This window comes from Cynocephalus volans, unplaced genomic scaffold (genome assembly GCF_027409185.1).
Source record: "Cynocephalus volans isolate mCynVol1 unplaced genomic scaffold, mCynVol1.pri scaffold_35, whole genome shotgun sequence".
NCBI lineage: Eukaryota > Metazoa > Chordata > Mammalia > Dermoptera > Cynocephalidae > Cynocephalus > Cynocephalus volans.
This window is the reverse complement of record NW_026902463.1, coordinates 5,878,776-5,892,935: the sequence shown is the minus strand read 5'-3', so window position 1 is coordinate 5,892,935 and position 14,160 is coordinate 5,878,776. Positions and strand designations below refer to the sequence as shown.

General features: G+C 44.7%; 1 pseudogene; it reads left to right on the top strand.

Annotated features, from left to right (window-relative positions):
• Positions 1-2,679: 2,679 nt before the first annotated feature.
• Positions 2,680-13,897, top strand: LOC134369045 (histone-lysine N-methyltransferase PRDM7-like; annotated as a pseudogene).
• The last annotated feature ends 263 nt before the right edge of the window (positions 13,898-14,160 follow it).

Genomic DNA, 14,160 nt, shown 5'->3' with positions numbered 1-14,160 from the left:
GAAAGTCTGGAAAACACAGAAGAGAGGAAAATAAAAGCCACGTGTAATCCTGCCACCAGAAACAGGTGCCACTTACAGATTAGGGTCTTCATGTCTAGGTTTTGGGGTTTGTTTGGATGTTACTTAAGCTTTTAAAAAATCTTTTCACTTTGGAAAACTTTAAGACTTTCAGAAAACTTGCAGATGTTGGAGTGGGTAGCCCCTGGCCCTTGGCCACCTTTTCCCACAGTCCACCCGTGATGTGAGTGTAGGCACCTGTCCCATTGGAGGGCCGACACTGTTACATGCTTGTCACTCCTCACCTCGTTTGATTTCACTAGCTTTCCCTGAAGGCCTCCTGCCCCAATGCCCAGAAGAAACAAATACGTAAAGTCCTCACGTCTCAGGCTCCTTGGCTATGACTGCGTGTAGTTCTTCTGCTCCAATGGTTGTAGGATGTCCTCTGTCTGGAGATTTTCTCAGGTTGACACGGGGTTAAGGGTTTTGGGGGTAGACCACAGAGCAGGGTGTCCCCCTCAGCACCTCATGTCAAAGGCACTTGCTGCCAACCTGACCCTCCATTGGGGACGCCAATCCTGGCCACCTGGCTGCAGAGTGTTTGTCAGGTTTGTCCCTGTTCAGTGACTCTCTCCCCCATGATGTCCTTCTTGGAAGACGTCACTAAACACAGCCCACACTTGTGGGAAGGGTCCACCTCTTTGAGAGGTTGGAGCTACATCTGTCACTGTTTTCAGGAGATTTATCTCTTTTCCCCATTGCAGAAACATAATTGAGAAGGAGCTGGAAGTGGCAGGTAGGATCCTCCTCTGGAGCCACCCTAACCCTAACCCTCACCCTAACCCTAACCATTAACCTAACCCTAACTAACCCTCACACTATCCCTCACCCTAAACGTAACCCTCACCCTCACCCTAACCCTCACCCAAAACATAACTCCTAACCCTAACCCCTTTGAGATCCCCTGTGGACAGGACCGCGGGGCAAGGCTACGCTAGTGCTGAGAGCCAGATATGTGCCTCATGACAAGCCTGTAAGGCCGGTCACGACCTGAGAGACTGCTCTTCAGGACTCGAGGCTTCTTGACTGACGCATGCGCAGTACCCAGAGTGGCGAATGCCTGAGGTTTGGGGCAGGATCGTACACCAGGCGGGAAAGAAGCGGTGCCTATTACTGACAGGTTTAGGTTCCGCCCTACTCCCTGCCCCTTTATCCCCTCCTGATCGCTTATTGGCGGGAGCTCGGATTGGCGGTTTGGTGGTACCGGCGGCTGCGTGGCCGTTTCAACGGTCGTCTCCCTCCTGAGAGGATCCGAGCGGGCGCCAAGCCAGGATGGGCCGCGCGGCAGGAGAAAGCCAGGGAGACTGACAGGAACTCGGGAAGTCTTTGCCGTGCAGTAAGAAACCCTTGTAAACCTTCAGCCCAAGACCTTCAAATTTCAGCCTGGGAAACCCCAGATCCCCTGATCCCCAAGAGACCTCGAATCCGCTAACCTGGACTGACCTCAAACCCCCTCGGCCTGAGACACCGACGCACCTGAGCTTCAGACACCTTCAAATCTACCGTTCACCCACAGGAACGCCAAATCCTCTAATGCTTAGAGCCCAAACACCCTAAGCCTGAGGAATCACAATTCCCCTCAGCCTAAGGCACCCCAACCCCCTCAGCCTGGGAAACCCTAAATACCGCAGCCACAGAGAGACCAATTTTCCCCAACCTTAGAGATCCTGCTCAGCCTGGAAACGTCCTTCAGCTTCAAAGACCCCCAAATAACGTCAGTGTCAGAGAGCCTAATGCCCCCTAATGAGAGACCCCAAATCTCCTTAGCCTGAGAGACCCCGAGTTTCCTCAGCCTCAAAAATGCCACATCCTCTCATCCTGAGAGACCCCAAATTCACTTTACCTGATGAATCCCAAAGCCTCTCAACCTGAGCATCCCAAATCTCTTCAGCACGAAAGACCCAAAATCTTGTCCTGAAAAACCCCAAATAATATCAGCCTGAGAGACCCCAAATCCCCTCGACCTGAGAAACTCCCAGAACCTCAGCCTGAGAGACCCCAAATCTCATTGGCCTTGGAGACCCCCAATCTCCTCAGCCTGAGGGATTGCTGCTCCTTAGAGATCCAGGCTGCTTTACTCCCAGACTTTTCCAGAATCTCCTGGTGGAGATCCCGGAAGCCTTCCTATGAGAAATGTTCATTTCCTCTCGCTGGAGGAGAGCCCCGCTGGTCAGGGTAACCTGAGTCCCACCAGTCAGGGGCCCTCAAGGTCTCCATGGGACTCCCCTAGCCCTCACACCTCAGGAATCCCCTTGAAGACCCGTAGCCTTGACCCTCAGTCACCTTTGCCACCCTTCCTCAGATGCATCAAGATGCAGGGGAACTGAAACAAAACAGCTTACATTAGGTGGTCTGTGATGGCCAGCAGAGACCCCCCCATCCCGTCAATAGCCCCCAGACCTCCCCAACGCCCTCCAGTCCTTGCAGGGTCCCCACATCTTCCTGGTCTGGACACCCTGGCCAAGTGGAGAAGACAGAGCCTGGCTCTGGGCAGTGGTCTGGGCTGTGGCCCCCTCTCAACAACCTCTCTTTCCACAGGAGCTTTGGCCTTGCAGCTGGGAGACTCACGGGACCTTCTCTACCTTGGAGGTGGAGCAGGGCCTGCCATCCTGTCCCGGCACCATGAGCTCCAACAGCTCCCCGGAGGAGAACCCTGAGGGAGATGCAGGGAGAACAGGGCGGAAGCCCATGGTGAGAGGTGGGGGAAGTCGAGCGAAGCTCCAAGCAGGATTTGTACGAAGGATGGAGAGGGGGTACTAGTGACAAGCAGCTGGTGTCTGGAGGGCCACAGACTTGTGGTCTGCAACTCTGTGTGACCCTGGCTGTGCATGTGCATGCAATGGGGACAATTGGTCCTGTCTGGGACATGAGGGAGAAAAGGAGACAAGAATCAAACTCTCTGTGTTGGGGAGAGCTAGGAAAATGCTGTGTTCTCTCAAACAGAACACAATCTGGGGAGGGAGGTAATGAACATCTTTATCCTTGTTTCACAGAGACCACCCCAAGACCCCAGCCTATGTTCTGATTGTTAAGATTACAAGGCAGAAGGAAAGGCCCCACTCGATCTTGTGATGTGTGCAGTAAATCACTGATGAACTATGTTATTTTCTCTAGGCTAAAGATGCTTCCAAAGACATTCCCATATACTTCTCCAAGGAAGAATGGGCAGAGATGGGAGAACTGGAGAAAATTCACTATAGGAATGTGAGAAGGAACGATAATGTGCTGATTAATTTAGGTAACTTCAAGTGCTGGTTGCAGACCGGCCTGCGAAATATAAAACAGGTCTTCTGTCCCCGTGTTATTTTGGCTCTCTCTTAGGCAGCTGCATGGGCCCACAGTTCCCTTCTGTATGGAGACAAATCTGGAGGGGAAATTTTGTTCTTCCTCAACTTTTTTTTTTTTTTTTTTTGTCAGTGCACAGCCGAGTATCGGCACTAGTCATGCAGAGCTCACATCTTGACCTTGTTCAAGACTCTCCCAGCACGCGCTGAGCCACACTGGCTTTGTGGTGCTTTCCATTGCCACCACCCTTTGTTCCTCCTCTCACCACTTCCCTTTTAGGACAAAGATTTGGCTTCTTTCCAGGTGTCGGAGCCTCTCAACCAGCTTTCCTGTGTCACCAAAGGCAGACCAAGCACCATGTGGATGACACTGAGGATTCTGATGAAGAATGGACACCTCGACAGAAAGGTGAGGGGCCAGGAGGAATTAGAGGTGACCTCCTGAAACCATCCTGGGTTGATGTCTCGGCTTTATCTCAGGAGTTAACAAAGGAGACCATGTTCTCTCAAAAGCGTAAATGTTCAACAAACAAGCAAGGTGCAATACATTATATTCAGTAAGAGGCTATTCATATAAAGGTTTTAAACCTGTAAATTAATTACATATTTTATTTACAGATACAGTAATAAGTGCTAAACGTATAAAAATCTGAATGTGAGTAAGAAATACCAAACTCAGAAGTTATTATCACAAGAGAAGGAGGAAGGGCTGGCAGGTGGCTTCACTGCGTCATAGTTAGCTCTTTTGTCTGTTTTATGTCTATTTTTGAATTTTGAAATAAAAAGTCGAAATGAAAACATTTCCATCAGCTGTGTCCGAATGTTGAAATAGGACTGGATGGTGATGGATTTATAGGTTTTCCAGCATTATTCTCCACACTGTTCTATATGTTTAAAGTTTATCATTCTTTAAAGTAATAAAAGAAAGACTGGTTTTGCTAGACATTGTTAATTAATCAGCGGGAAATTAACTAAACTTTCATTGAACTGTAAATCCACCAAAAAGCTTTCTAACCCTAATGTCTTAATAGGTCAGTCACTGGATCAACGGTCTTAGAAGAAGACATGACTAACCCCATGGTTTGTCATACATCGTTATCTGCACTCAGTTGATCCCCACCTTAGTCACTTTATCGTCTCTTATCGAGAAATCTTGTGGGATTTCTACAAGAATTTTTTTTTCCTTTTGAGATTTCTTATGAGAAATCACACAACGGCAACTTACCCTTCCTAACAATTTTTGAGTGTTTGATATTATTAACTATATACACACTGATGTGCAAGAAACTGCTAGAACTTTTTCATCTTGCATGACTAAAGCTACACCCGTTGAACAACAACACACCATTTCCTCCTGCCCCAGTTCTTGGCAACAATTCTACTTTGTTTCTATGAATTTGATTACTTTAGATACCTCATATAAGTGAACCATGCCATATTTGTCTTATTGTGACTGGCTTCTTTAACTTATCAAAATGTCTTCAAGGTTTGTCCACGTCATAGCACTGGCAGGGTTTCTTTATGTTCTAAGGCTGAATAATAGCCCATTGTATTTATATACCACATTTTCTATATCTATTCACTTGTTGATGGATATTTAGGTTGCTTCCACCTCTTGGGGGGAATCTCTCTCTTCCTCTTCTTGTAAAAGCACTATTCCCATCATGAGGGCCCCACCCTCATGAACTCATCTAACCCTAATTACTTCCCCAAAGCTCCATCTCCCAATGTTATCACACCAGGAATTAGAATTTCAACATATGAATTTTGGAGGAGCAAAATCCAGTCATAGCACCCATTTTTTAACTGAGTTTTTTTTGTTGTTGAGTTGTAGGAGTTCTTTAGATATTCTAGGTATTAACACTTTTTCAGACATATGGTTTGTAAATATTTTCTCTCATTCTGTAGGTCGCCTTTTCACTCCACTGATTTTTTCTTTCAGTGCTCAGAAGTTTTCAGGCTTTACATAGTCTCTTTGTCTATTTTTGCTTTTGTCACTGATGCTTTTGGTGTCATTTCCAAGGAATCATGGCCAAATTCGATTTCTTGAAGCTTTCTCCTATGTCTTCTTCTTGGAGTTTTATACTTTTGGGTGTTAGATTAAGGTCTTTAATCTATTTTGATGTTATTCTTGTATGTAGTGTAAGATAAGGGTCAATCTCCATTCTTTTGCATATGGCGATCCACTTTTCGCCATACCGTCTCTTGAAGAGACTGTCCTTTCCTCCATTGTGTGGTTTTGTTTAGCGTTTTTCCATGAAAGTTAAGCCAATTCATTTTTTAAAAGATAAATGTAATGGAAACCTTGTGAACACAAGAAGAAGCAGAGATGAGGTTTGGTGTTGTTTTCTTTGCTTTGTCGTGGGTGACCATTTACCTCAGTTGGTGAGAGTGTGGTGTTAACACCAAGATACAGGATTCAATTTAAAAAAAAAAAAACATTTTAAGAAAATTAGCAATGCCTCCAATAGAAGCAAATGTCTTAATGTTACTTCAGAAACCGTTTTCAAATCACCCGTGGATAATACTTGGAATTGTCACTCTAGTTCAGAATTCTCTGTCCCTAATGAGAATCTTCTGAGCTGGGAAATATTTACCGACCAAAACACTGATTTCTCATCACCTTTTAGTCAAACCTCCTCGGGCGGCCTTCAGAGTGGGACAGAGTAAACACCAGAATGTGAGTAACTGAAAAATCCTATCGACAAGTCAATCTTCCTCATGGAAGATCCAAACACATGGAAGGGAAGGAGAATGTGCAGAGTATCCTAGGACTGCTGCCTTTCTTTTCTGATCTCTTCAGCACAATGGCTGACATCATCATTTTAAGAGTTAATAAGAAGAGCAACAATAATCACTACCACTCGTTTTATTTTTGCAATATTTCAGACTTTATTTTAAGCATTTTACATGAATAAACTCACTCAAACCTTACAACTATAACTATAACCATTTTGTGAATGAAAAAACAGAGCTACAGAAATGTTTGAGATCACAGTCAGTAGTGGTTCAGTCTAATCCAATACTCCTTCATTCTCTAAAGTACTTACAAGCTCATTAAAACTTTCGTGTTTTGTAAAGTTCATGCTGCCTTACCCGGACACCTTTACATTATTCATCGGACTGATTATTTCAACCTAATTCTTGTCTGCTGTGCTAAGTGAGAGATACGCTAAGACACTCTGAGGGAAACTTGCAAATATACAGTCAATTTGCACTGCACACGGTCCCAGAGGAAGACGGAGAAAGTTCCTACTCTCTCACAAGGGATGCATTCAGATGTGAGAAAGTTGCTCCAGGCCCTGAGAAGTTTGAGGTTTGACTGAGAAACAACAGATAGGAAAATGACTTAGCACTTCATGTACTTTACACTATCCAGTAGAAATGCATCCTGGTACTGATTTTAAACTCTCCTCCCTGTAGGAAGAAGTAACTACTCCTTTCTCTGGGCCCAAATTAGGCAAATGTCATGCTGTTTCGAATCATTTATTTAGCCTGCTGCTTCTGTATTGTGAGCTCTTTGAGAGCATGGTCCATACCCGATTTTTCTCAGGAGTCCCAGGCGAGGCTTAGAGCCCCTGAGGGCCCCCTGAATGTTTTCTGAATGATTCCAAGTTTTGCAAATTAAAATACGTGTAACAGGGTCAAGTAATGCTGAAGATAATATCTTTGAATTAGATTTCAACTGTAGAGATGGTTGAGGAGGTAAATCGATGTCAGGACTATAAGAGAAATTATTAATCTCATGTTTGCACTGTATTTAACAACTCACAAAACACTTTGGTGAACATTATTGCATTTCATGTTCACTATACCATTAAGAATGAGAATGCATGCCAATTTGTGGATCAGAAAGCTGAGTAGAATTAACTAATAGTACACCCTTCCTTAAGTAGAATTGGTACAGGAACCAGTTCATTCAATTCCAAAGTTAAATATTTCTTCCTGGTTATGGCAGTTTGCAACTCTTAGCATGACTTTCTTAGTTGTCTGCATACATTTATACCAACTGTTTCTTCTCCTCCCAACCTCACTGTTCATTTTCTAGATGTGTGTTGTACCCTCTGTGCTTTTCTACATTTCTCTTTCCATCAAAAGTCTACTAGTTCATAGAAGATCCCCTCTTTTTCTCTATAAGCCCCTACCTCCTTCTTTCACAGACCTGGTTGAGTCTCCTGCTAGTATTCCAAAATATTCTCCCTCCCTCACTCTCACGTATATAGAGAAAGTTGAAAAAAAAGAGCCTTAAGACATGGGTTCTAGTCCTGGAGTCACTACCCAATCAGGCCTTTCCTTTTCTCTCTGGTATTCAGACACTCCAGGTTTTTCAAGGGACTGTTGAACAAAACTGCTACATGTGAATACATGTTGCAAGCCCTAAGAAACTAAATAAATGTATGTTGGTTTTTAATATGTGACTCTCACATTAAAGGGAATGTCCAGGGCACTGTTAAGTAATGAATCTAGTTGGAAGAAATTGCCCGGAACAACAGATTTCCTGAACACAAGTGACTCAGAGAAGGCCCAGAAACGAGTGTCCCCTCCTGCAGAAGCAAGTACCTCCAGACGGCACTCTAGACAAAAATTGGGTAAGAGAAAATAATTTGGGGACTTTATCCCCTCTAGGTCCTTTAGAAAAGTTGGTGAGTATGGTCTAGATACGTGGCGTAGACTTTCAATAGGCCTGCACTTAAGCTGGACTATGCTGAGACCAGAAGTTAGGTACTGTACTGAATAGCATGTGGGAACACCAACTCTGAAGTCACACGCTTGTTTTAATCCACGCAGAATCATTAGGGCCTTGGGCAGACATTATAAATTCTCTGCACTCCTTAAAGCTAATCTGTAAAATGAAGATAAACACATATAGCTCATATATGTTTTAAAAGCATTAAATTAAATATAAAAGAACTGATACATACAACTGTGATAATAGAGACCACATTTTCTTATTGTACATCCATGCCTTTGTTCCATGCCTAATATGTAATGCACCCTCAACAAATATTTTGTGGATAAATAAATGCATGAATGAACTGTTTTGTAAGTAGAAAGTTTGGGAGGTTCAATCTGATCATGGGAATCCAGAAACTAAAATTGACTTATGCATCTGTAGTCAGTGTGGAGTCTTAGTCTCTCTGAAATAATAGTTAAGAGGTACTGAAGGGGTGGGGAGCCAGAGTATGTAGAAGGATAGATAATAATTTGATGGTAAGAGATTTCACATCTTCTGAAAAAACAGAAACAAACACTCCAGACTCCTAACTTCACTCACTTACTCTTCTCCAATGTAGAACTCGAGAGAAAGGAGATTGAAGTGAAGGTGTACAGCCTGCGAGAAAGAAAGGGTCGGTCATACAAAGAGGCCGATGAGCCTCAGGATGATGACTACCTGTGTAAGTGACCCTTTTGGCCCACTCATGGAGAAGGCTATATCCCGGTAGAATAATTTTATCTTGTTGTTTGACCCCAAATCATTCCTTTACTCTGGTGGCTTGGGATACAGGATTGAGGCTAAATTATGTAACTGCTGGGCTCTTTCTGAAGCTCTTTATATCCAGGAACATGCACTATACTTTTCCAAATCCCTGCTGCTCTCGCCTCCAGATTGTGAGAAATGCCAGGACTTCTTCATCGACAGCTGTGTGGCTCATGGACCCCCTACATTTGTAAAGGACAGTGCAGTGGACAAGGGGCATCCCAACCGCTCAGCCCTCACTTTGCCCCCTGGGCTGAGAATTGGGCCGTCGGGCATCCCTGAGGCCGGGCTTGGAGTATGGAATGAGGCATCCGATCTTCCACTGGGTCTGCACTTTGGCCCCTTTGAGGGCCAGATCACAGAAGATGAAGAGGCAGCCAACAGTGGCTACTCCTGGATGGTGAGAAGGGCCTATCTTACCCCATCTTCTGGCTTCCTATATCCCTTCTGTGCCTTTGGTGGGACATCACCTTCTACATGCTAGAACATGGATACTGGCAACATGGTTAGCTCTGTGTACTTAGTGGTCTTTGCATGAACCTGGAACTCCTATTTAAAGGTCAGTGGGTGAGTGGGAGAAAAGTGGCACAGAGACAGAAAAAGTGCATTCTCCCTATGGGGCCTCAGCTCTGACTGGACAAATCAACTCAGATGTGTAGATGATGCTGAGGAGTACACAGCATGTGCCACCATTGGCGGCTGAATCCATGCAGGCTCAAAATGCATCGATGACAGTACAATAAAATAATTCTGATTATTACCTGCCCCTCAAACCCAAAATGACTAACTTATTTTTCTGAAATTCAGATCACCAAGGGGAGAAACTGCTATGAGTATGTGGATGGAAAGGACAAATCTCGGGCCAACTGGATGAGGTAAGGCCAATAGGTTTCGGGTTCCAGCAGGGACACTCATCTCTCTCAAGCTCGGCTTCTTTCCTCCTCAGCATGCCTCCCTCGATGGTTTTTACACTCTCTGTTCTCCTTACAATGTTCTTTCATATTATGAACATCCAGGAAAAAAGAGATAAAATATAAATATTACCATTTCTTTTATGAAAAAACTAAATCTCTATGATAGACAAAATTGGGGCACCAGAATAAACGCTGAGGAGCCTAGATTCATTGGGGATGCTGGATTCGCACTTTAATTGATCTAATCAGCATTTATTAAGCACTTACTATATTCTTGTTTAGAAAATGGAGTACATCACATGAACAGATCACACAACCCATGCCCTCGTGGAGGACTATTGCGCGGAGATGTGAAACATTTGATTATAGGAGAAGTACACAAGGCCAAGACAACCTAAAACAAGGGACATTTAATCTGTGAGGGCAGGAAATCTTGCCAGCTTCAATGAAATTAAAACCTGAAGCCTGAGAAGTGAGCTGCAGGGTGGTCACGGGCCTCTGTGCTGCATGGACCAGCCCCTTTCCATGAGGGACTCTCATTTTATTAGAAGATAAGAATATGGACATGCTGTTATTATTCTGTATTTCCATGCTAGGACAAAGGGACATCTAAGTTTCTATGGGAACCCAGGGAGGCAGGTGAATGGCACCTAGGTAAACTATGGGAGATTAGAGAAAGGTCTCTTAAAAGAAGATAGACTTGGGGTGAGTAAAGAATGATGTGTGCTAATCCAGAAGCGGAGTACATGATTGATCAAACACCAAATTCTGTGCTATGAGCAGAAATCGATTCAGAGTTTAGAGAAGTGAGAAGTCAGTGTTTTATGGCCAATCAAGGTGGAGGTAAGTCTGTAATTGGGCTTTGAAGAATGGATAAGTAGGCAAGGGGGGGAAAAGCATTCCAGGCAGGATGAGCACCATAAGCAGGACTTGGAGAAAGAGGCTTAGGTATGAACAGCAGGTTCCTGGAGGAGGGTAACGGCATGGCCCGTCACAGCATGGGGGCCTTGACCATCTGGTGACAAGCCCAACACGGCCCTGGCAGGTAGTGGAGACTCACTGGCTGTTATTTTCTGTCCCTTTGTCTGCCTCAACCCCAGGTATGTGAACTGTGCCCGGGATGATGAGGAGCAGAACCTGGTGGCCTTTCAATACCACGGGCAGATCTTCTATCGAACTTGCCAGGTCATCAGGCCGGGCTGTGAACTGCTGGTCTGGTACGGGGATGAATATGGCCAGGAGCTGGGTATCAAGCGGGACAGCAAGTGGAAGAAAGAGCTCACAGCAGGGAGAGGTGGGCACCACTATTATTCTTTAAATAGAACAGAAGAGAAAGAATTCTCCTTGGGAATTTTCATGGTACAACTCTTAAGTAGAGTAAAATGCAGTCGAAAGATGGAAAAATTTCAAATCAGGTGCTTCTGAAATTAAGGATTCATTTCATTTGCCTTTGACTCTTAGGGACAATTTATATTTTCAAATTTCTGTTCTTATTTTATTTTTTAACTTTTTATATGAAAAATATATAACAACATATAGTCCTGACGGGCTTAGAGACAAAGAACAAGTCTCAAGCACCTACCAGCTCTTTTATCAAGGCAGTTTCATCTGGCTCTTTTAATTGTTTCTTAATTTCTTCCATATTCCTAAATAACATGCATATGTTGTTTTTCATTCATTCATTATTTCAATTAGTTGTCACGTGAATTCCTACTCTGTGCCAGACGATGTTCCAGGAACAGGAAATACACACAGAACAGGATGATCAGAATATGTGCTCTTGAGCAGCTGACACGTGAATTAAGGAAACACGCAGACACGCACAGGCATGTGCATATCAGACAGTGATTCGTGCTTTCAAGACAACTAATCCAGAAAAGAGCCTAGAGATCATCATGAGGGGAGGGAGGGTGTGACAAGGGACGGTCAGGGAAGGTTCTTCTCAGGACATAACATTTGAGAGGTGCAGAGTTGTGGGCAAAGGACTCCAGGCAGAGGGAGCAGCTCGTGCAACAGCCCTGAGGCAGGAGAGAGTGAGTGTGTTTGAGAAATGGCTGAGACCACCCAGGTGAAGGAAGCAGAGAAGAGAGCAGAGGTCAGAGAGGTACACAGAAGCCTGGACATGTAGTGCCCATGATTCCTGCCCAGAAACTGGGGATTTTCCTAAGATGGAAACAATTGTGGAGTTTTGGTTAATTTTCAGAAAATAAACTGCAGTGGGTAATCCCATCAGAGTCCACTTTAGACTCCAGGTAAGAGAGGATGTTGGTTTGGATAAAGGTGGGAGTCAGGAGGTAAGAAGTCTGATTAGGGATATAATTAAAACAGAACTTTCTATTAAATTTGAAATGGCCTAAGACTGAATGAAATAACTCAAGTAGGAATATTTGGCGTGTCACCCAAGGAAGGACATATTTTCATTTTATGATTTGTGGACAGAGAGAGAAGCAATTCACAATCTAGTTTAGGCAGCAGGAACCAGAGTCGTTTACTCAAGGGGGACTGGACCACTGTGAATCCCACTTCCTGATGGAGAACCAGGTACACAAGAGTCCTCAATTAAATGTCTTTGACGGGGGAAACTCAAATTCAGTGTTCTTTAACCACTACTCTACACTGCCTTCTACATTTGTGCATCTACAGAAGAAGTGGTTCCTGACTTTATAGATCCCTTTTCCCTCATAAGAAAAGTCACTAAGGATGAGTCCATCCATAACAGCTCCTTTTCGTGTTGCTATAACACAATACCTGCGACTGGATAGTTTATAAAGAACAGAGGTTTATTTGGCTTATGATACTGGGACAGCTGCATCTGGCATGAGCCTCAGGCTGCTTCTACTCATGGTGGAAAGTGGCAGGCAGCTGGCAGGTACAAGCGGCAAGAGGAAGCATGAGAAAGAGAGATGGGGGAGGTGGTATGGTCTTTTAAACAACTAGCTCTCATTGGAACTAATAGAGTGAGAACTCACTCACTACTGCCACCTTCCAGGGAGAACATTAATTCATTCATGAGGGATCTTCCCCCCATGACTCAAACAGCTCCCAACACTGCCATATTGGGGATCAGAATTTCACATGAGTTTTGAGGGTTCAACACATCCAAAATCTATCACCATCTATGTAATCCAAAGTCAGTTATTATTTCTCAGTAGAATAAAATAGCTGCAGATGCTCTATCAGGAAAAGTACCCAGAGATTAGGGGGAGAAGACGATATGATATGACCCAGAAGATACTTGTAGTGTGTGTGGCAAAGTCACTGCAGTTCCTTCTGTATAAAGACTGAAGCTGCCTCTGATGCTACTGAAGGTCCCTGGTTTGGCTGATACATAGACAAGGCCCTTGACCTAGGATTTCTGGGTTTCTGAGGAAGATGTAGAGAACAAAAATGGAATGAAAAAAGACTGTAAAGGAACACTCGGTGGGAGACAGCAGGCGTTACCACATGAGGAATGATTAGGGGAGCAGGCCTTACCATACAACAAAGCAGATGTCCCAGACAGTGTTGTCTACATCTCGCCTAACCAAAAACTTCCTCTTTCAGCAGAACAAAAGCCAGAGATCCACCCATGTTCTTCAAGCCCTCTGGCCTTCTCCAGTCAGAAATTCCTCAGGCAACATGTGGAACACAATCACTCCTCTCAGACCTTCCCAGGGACATCTGCAAGAGAACTTCTCCAGCCAGGGAATCTCCATCCAGTTGGTCAGAATCAGGAGCAGCAACGTTCTGATCCACACAGCTGGAATGACAAGGCTGAAGGTCAAGGGGTCAAAGAAGGGCCCAACCCCTTATATAAAAGGACAAAGCAGAGGAGAATTTCAAACACATTTTCCAGCCCACCCAAAGGACTAATGGGGAGTTCTCAAGAAGAGTCCAGAACAGGCCAGAAAGTGCATCCAGAGGACACAGGCAAATTATTTGTGGGGTTAGGAATCTCAAGAATTGCAAAAGTCAAGTGTGGAGAGTGTGGGAGAGGCTTCAGTAACAAGTCAGGCCTCATCCTACACCAGAGGACACACACAAGGGAGAAGCCCCAGCAATAAAACCACATCTCAACAGAGAGAGAGGTGGCCACCACACACCTCCACGCCCCAGCACTGAGGGGGCTTCAGAGAACGTCTTTTGACCTCTTGCCTTCCCCAGGAGTGTCGAAAAAGATGTAAGCGATCAAACACACCCTCCACTTTCATGACCAGAGACGAGGCAGAAAATGTGGGGGGGCCGGGATTCCTTTAGGGCTCACGGGCTATGGACAGGTACAGATCCCCTCCATGTCCCACATGGCTCCCCTCTATGTTCTTCTGGCCTCCTTTTCCAATAAACGTTGTTCCCACACAAACCTGCAGCACGGGCTGTGTACCTCTTCCCCAGTTCCGAAGGTGAGAGAGTCCGGGAGGCCACGGGAACTCAGACTCTCTGCCGGGTC